Raw genomic sequence first — 7,208 nt, 5'->3', positions numbered from 1 at the left:
CACCATGCATGTGCATGCATGCAATTCTTGTGCATACTTGCTTACATTATGATCATTGTAATTAATTAATTTAATATTGTTTATTGTAATTAGTATCATTAATTATTAAGTGTTGTAATAATTATTATTGTTTATTTGTAATTGTTGTACTTAATTAGTTTAAATAGCGAGTTTATTTATCCTAGTTTTCCTTGTTGTAATAGCATAGTTAGCTAGTTAATTAGCCTCATTTATTTATTCATTTAGTTTTGTAATACTTAGTTTAATTCGGACTTTTTGGACTTTGATTCGCACCCTCTTGTACAAGGGCAATGTTGTAATAATGTGTATGTCTTCCAACCCCACGTCTTTCTCCCTTTTACTTACTGACTTACGATGGTTAGTATAGGGCATCATGTTTCAGTAGCATTCTTATGATTCGCATCCATTTGTCTTGCTTACATCCAAGGTTCGGCTCATCATGCTAACTCAATATCAAATGTTCAAATTCATTTACTTGAATACATGCTCTCTTGCATGTCTTGAATGGAATCATATGCCATGCTCATAGCCGAGCCCATTAAAATACATAATGTGTGCGTTGCATTAGTCATATTGCATTAAGTTAGGAGCATGCATACTTTTCTAACTCTTTCACTTTTTTGGCTTAGAGTACTAAGTGAGCATTTAATTGTCTTAGCATATTGCATTGAATGTTTGTGTACCTTGTCAAAACATGAATACCGTAAGGCTAATTGCTTAAGTGGTATAATTGTTTGAATGCATGTGGATGGAGGCTAGATGCTTGAACTGGGATGGTTTAATTGAATGTCCATTTTTAAGCCCACTTTTTCAAGTAACAAATTCACAAAACAATTTCAAAACAAAACATGAGATTAAATGTTTCAATTCTTGCAAATTAGTCTATATCTTGTGTGCGCATCATATAGTAAATAGCTAATAATCAGAATAAAAGTATATAATGTAAATAAAAATCATATCATGATTAGTAGAGGCCGATCTTTGATCGGGCGAGTAGGGTGCTCAATTCAAGACCTTTCCCTCTCATACATAAGTTCCCGAGTCAAGACACTTTGGTGATGACGGACTAATGGCCTTTGACACGAGTTTTGGCTTTCCTAAATTTCTCAAAATATTCAAGTGGCGACTTTGAAATTTGGAAAAGTAGTCCATTTTTGGCATTTGATTCAAACATCGATTTTTCAAAAAAAGAATTGCCGGATTTGGACTCTTTTTGTGTTTTCATTATTTCACATTGCACTTGTGAAATCAGATTCAGAACCACAAGTAGAGTCTGAACTGTAGGGCTATTCGCCTTCCGAAAGAAGCGCGGAAAGTCGGGCTACAAGTTAGAAATTTCACTTTTTCAATTAATTCTGTTAAATAAAAAACTCTGACAGGTAAGTATTTGTAATTTTCCAAATCACAGAGGGTAATTCGTATTTTAAGCAAATCTCAAGGGGTGTATATGTAATTTACCCAATATTTTTTGAAGACAAAATAAAATTTTAAGATTTGTCTATAATAGAATATTAATCGATTGTGGAAGCAAATATATATATAAATATACGTAATCCATTGAGCTGTGCTGACATATATGGGACAAATATTTAAAACTTGTATAATATATATATATGACGTCAAATCTACATAAGTCTTGCAGCACCGTACAAGGTGTGCAAATGAACAAAAACAAACAAAACATTCTTCACAAGACAACTCTAAGCATGGCTCACAAAACTTGACTTCTTAAACAAGAACCTCTCTAGAAGGCACGGTGGCTGGCTAACCCAAAACTCTCCAAGCAACAATTTAGGCCTGGTCACGTGCCTACTCACCTACATACATAATATAAACAGTGAGTGGAAGCTCAGTGAATAATAACAGAGTAAAGGGGTAAATGAATGATGTCCCGACAGATTCAGAAAATAGAAATAGATTCATACTTATAATCTTGCTTGAAACGTATATGGAAATCATAATTTGTGCTTGTTCATATGGGGTACATAAATAAGCGTTAACAGATCAAATACAGAGCATTAAGGGTCATACTTGTCAGTTCCATAAAGGAACCTCCGGTACTGAGAACGGATAACATATCTGTTAGTTCCATGAAGGAACCTCCAGTACTGGAAACAGATAACATACTTGTCAGTTCCATAAAGAAACCTCCAACACTAGGAACAGATAACATACTTGTCAGTTCCATAAAAGAACCTCTAGTGTCGGGTACAAATAACATACTTGAGCCATGGAATTGTTGCCACGAATACTTTTCAATATATGGACTATCATTCATTGTACAAAATGTAATTGTTCCATAAAATAGATCTTATTGCATCATATAGAAAATAAATCACATAACTTTACTAAGTTGTTACTCACAGATGGCTCCAAAGAAACAACAGAACAAACAGATCAAGTAACTTGCGGCGCATAACCTACACAGGTACAGAATGAATACGTATTGAATTAGACACCCGGAATTATTAACTTAGTTCTTTCTTCTTTAGGTCTGTTTCTACTTCTTATCTTCATTATTATGTCTTGACTAGGGCTTAGGCATGCAATGAGGATGCTGAAATACACTTGAAAACACTTAGGTAAATATGCTGAAAATAAGGGTCTTGCTCGAGCGCAACTTCCTTCGCTCGAGCGGACGTCCAAACATGTGAGTGGTCACTCGAGCGCAAGTTCCTTCACTCGAGCGGTCTGTAAACTTTGCAAAAGTACTGGTTGTTTAATTTTTCTACTCGACGGTCGCTCAAGCGTAAAATAGAAGGCCGCTCTAGCGCAACTCTTGTTACTTGAGCAATCTACAAAAATGATAAACTTTTGGGAGCATGCAATTTACGCTCGAGCCAACTCTTGGTCGCTTGAGCGAAAGTGCAAAACAAAGGGTAGTTGCTCGAGCGTAGGTTCTATCGTTCAAGCGAGGAAGTCAAATTCTGGAATTCCCAGATTTGCCTTCAAGTTCAAAACTCCACTTCAAAGCTAAAATTCATGGTCTTTTGGGCCAAAAACTGAAGAAAACTTGTCAAACGTCATGAATTCAAAATTATTTCGCAAAAAACAAGGTCCAAAGCATACCAATTCTACAAAATTAAAGTTAAAAGTGTGAAAACATAACATACATGTGATGATGAAAATCCAACGCTTCTAAAACATGATCAATTGAAAGAATACAAGTGAAACCAAGTTAAATTCTTCAAATTATGCAAGTAAAGCTTCTTGCATGTAGAAAATTCTTTGATTTCCACTTCAAAAGCATGAGATTTATGCATGCATGTATAAGTCACTCTCATTTTCACCTATCTAAGCTCAATTATAGCATTACACAACTTAATTCTTTGAATTCATGTGCTAAGTGACTCAATCTCAAAGCTAGAAGGTTGAATTCTTACCTTAGATAATCAATTACACTCTAAATGGTTAATTGTTTGAAGTCCCAAGTCAAAACCACCAAGCTCTCTAACAATTCCCTTGTTGATCACTTCCCTCGTGGTCTCTCTCTCTCACACACACGCGCGCGCGCGCGCGTTTGTAGTCTCAAGAGATGAGGAAATGAGTGTGTATATACCATTCTAGAGTCATTTCTTGGCCTTATATAGGCTTGATTAGAGAATGTCATTAGTGACTAATTAATTGTTATTAATTATTCTAATTTAATTCGTTCTGAATCGAATCTTAATTAAACCTACCATAAAATTCTAAAAATTCTAAATAACACATAAATCAAGTTAATTTCTTGATCGAATGCCGATAGGGCCTTCAATTCGCAGAACAAAACAGAAACACAAACAGATATTCTTGCAGTAGATAGATATAAACACAAACAATGCAATGCACATGGAAGTAACTCAAGATTTCATCTTAATTACTTATTAAGCATCCTTAATCATGGTTTAACGGTTAATTACAGGTCGGGGTTATTACAGTCTTTCCCCCTTAAATAGTTTGGTCCTCCAAACTCGAATTACCTTCGTTTCAAAAGAATATCGAGTCCAAAAGGAACAAATCAGGGTATCTCTTCATCATGTCCTCTTCCGTCTACCATGTTGCATATATCCCTCTGTGATTTTGTCAATCCACTTTCACTAAGAGAATTTCTTTGTTCCTCAATCTTTTGATCCGGTGGTTCACAATCTGAATTGACCTCTCTTCATAGGTGTAGTCACCTTTCAAAAGCACATGTGCTGGTTCAATAACATGTAATGAATCTCATAGATAGTCCCGAAGCATTGAGACATGAAAAACATTATGCATATGTTCCATCACTAGTGGTAAGGCTACCTAATACGTCATCAGGTTGGTTTTCTCGAAAATTTCATATGGCCCAACATATCTTGGTGCCAATTTGCCTTTCACTCCAAACTGCGTTTGGCCTTTCATTGGAGTTACTTTGATAAACACGTGATCCCCGACATTATATGCTCTATCTCTTCTTCGGACATCCGCATTACTCTTTTGGCGACTTTGTGCAGTTTTCAATCTCTGTTGAATCAGTTTCACTTTCTCTGTCGTTTCTTGCACAAGTTATGGTCCTAATAACGGTCTATCGCCCACTTCGACCTAACAAACCGAAAAATGGCATTTCTTGCCGTACAAAGCTTCGCAAGAAGCCATTCCAATGGTTGAGTGATAACTGTTGTTGTAAACAAATTCGGCCAAAGGAAGATAAGTCTCTCAATTCCCTTGGAAGTCTAACACACACATCCGTAACATATCTTCTAAGGTTTGATTAGTTCGTTTAGTTTGGTTGTCTGTTTATGGGTGATAAGCACTGCTTAGCTTCAGTTCAGTCCCCAAAGCCTATTACAAACTTTGCCAAAACCTTGACATGAACTTCGAATTCCTATTAAATACAATGGATATTGGCACCCCATGCAACCTCACAATCTCATTCATATAAATATTAGCCAACTTGTCTGCGTTATAAATAGTTTTAACAGGTAAGAAATGTGTGGATTTAGTCAAACGATCAACGATTACCCAGATAGAATCCATACCTCGAGTAGAGCGAAGCAATCCAATAATGAAATCTATTGTAATGTGCTTCCATTTCCATTCTGACATTGGAAGTAGCTGAAGCAATCCAACAAATCGTTGATGTTCAGCTTTAACTTGTTGGCAATGCAAATATCTTGCCACATAGTTAGTAATACTTTTCTTCATTCTAGGCCACCAGAAATTCTGTTTCAAGTCTTGATACATCTTTGTATTCCCCGGATGCATAGCAAATTTAGAGTTGTGGCTTCAGTCATAACACGTTTTCTCAATTCAGATTGGTCTGATACACAAAGTCTACCCTAAAATTTCAATACATTGTTCTCCAACACAAATCCCAAACTTGGCTTTGAGTCAATCTCGTCATCAATTTTCTTTAAAGACTCATCTTCAAGTTGTTTCTCTCTAATTTCTTCAATGATGGCAAGTTGAGCGGAAATGGCAGCTAGGATTCCACTATATTCACGCAACACAATTTCAATCTTATTTTTCTCTAGATCACATAACAATTCTTTCTAGCCCGTGAGCAAACATGATAAATTTCCAATAGATTTTCGGCTCAAGGCATGCGCCACTATATTAGTTTTTCCCAGATGGTACAAAATCTGCAAGTCATAATCTTTGATCAATTCAAGCCATCGTCTCTGTCTCATGTTTAGTTCTTTTTGGGTGAAGAAGTATTTCAAGATTTTATGGTTGGTATACACGTCACAAGTCACACCATACAAATAGTGCTGCCAAATTTTCAAGGCAAACACCATGGCTGCTAGTTTAAGGTCATGTGTCAGATAGTTCTTTTCATGTGGTCGAAGTTGATGAGAGGCATAAGCAATGACTTTACCATTTTGAATTAGTACACATCCTAAACCTTTGTAGGAGGCATCACTATAAATCTGAAACTCATCGGTTCCGTTAGGCAATGCTAGAATTGGTGCAGTCACCAGTCTAGTTTTTAGGTCTTGAAAGGCCGATTCCTATTGATCATTCCAATCAAATGGTACATTTTTCTAGGTCAATTGGGTGAGTGGCAAGGCAAGCTTAGAAAAATCTTTCACAAATCTGCGATAATAACCTGCAAATCCCAGAAAACTTCTAACTTCAGACACATTGGTTGGCCTTGGCTAGTCTACAATGGCTTCAATTTTCTGTGGATCCATTGATATACCATCCTTGTCAATCACATGTCCCAAAAATGCTACGTTGTCAAGCCAGAATTCACATTTGGACAATTTTGCATACAACTTCTTTTCTCTTAAAATCTGTAAAGCAGTTATTAGGTGTTGTTCATGTTCTTCCCTGCTTTTAGAGTAAATCAAAATATCATCAATAAACACAACGATAAATTCATCAAGAAATTGTTTAAACACGATGTTCATTAAGTCCATAAACATTGTAGGTGCATTAGTTACTCCGAAGGGCATTACCAAAAACTCATAGTGTCCGTATCTAGTTCTGAATGCTGTTTTCTCTACATCTTCTGCGTTGACCTTTAATTGGTGATACCAAGATCTAAGGTCAATTTTGGAAAAGACTTAGGCTCCCTGAAGTCGGTTAAATAAATCGTCTATTCGAGGTAGAGGATATTTGTTCTTAACAGTTACTTTGTTCATTTCTCTGTAATATATGCACAGTCTCAATGACCCGTCTTTCTTTTTAACAAACAAAACTGGAGCACCCCAAGGTGAAGTGCTCAATCGGATGAACTTTTTGTCAAACAACTCTTGAAGTTGGACATTTAACTCTTTCAACTTAGAAGTTGACATTCTATAAGGGGTCCTAGAAATTTGTTGTGTCCCGGGCACTACATCAATGGTGAACTTAATTTCCCTATCGATTAACTTCCCAGGTAGGTCATTAGGAAATATATCAGGAAATCAACAGATCACAGGAATTGTTTCCATATTATCACTATTTGAAGACACAATCAACATACAACACAGGTAACCCTGACACCCTTTCCTTAACAATTTTTCGGCTTTCATAAATGAAATCAAGTATGACGGAGGAACTATCCCATTTCTAATAAAACCAAACTCAAGCATACCAAGTGGTCTAAACACGGCAGAGTTACTCACGTAATCAATGGTGGCATAGTATTTCGTTAACCAATCCATACCAAGTATGCAATCAAAATGATCAATACTCAATGGTAACAAATCCACATACAATTGCACATCTCTAATTATAATATCACATGCCGG

Source organism: Camellia sinensis, chromosome 3 (assembly GCF_055761805.1).
Source record: "Camellia sinensis isolate YWXY chromosome 3, ASM5576180v1, whole genome shotgun sequence".
Taxonomy (NCBI): Eukaryota; Viridiplantae; Streptophyta; class Magnoliopsida; order Ericales; family Theaceae; genus Camellia; species Camellia sinensis.
The sequence above is the reverse complement of the archived record's forward strand: the minus strand, read 5'-3'. Positions refer to the sequence as shown.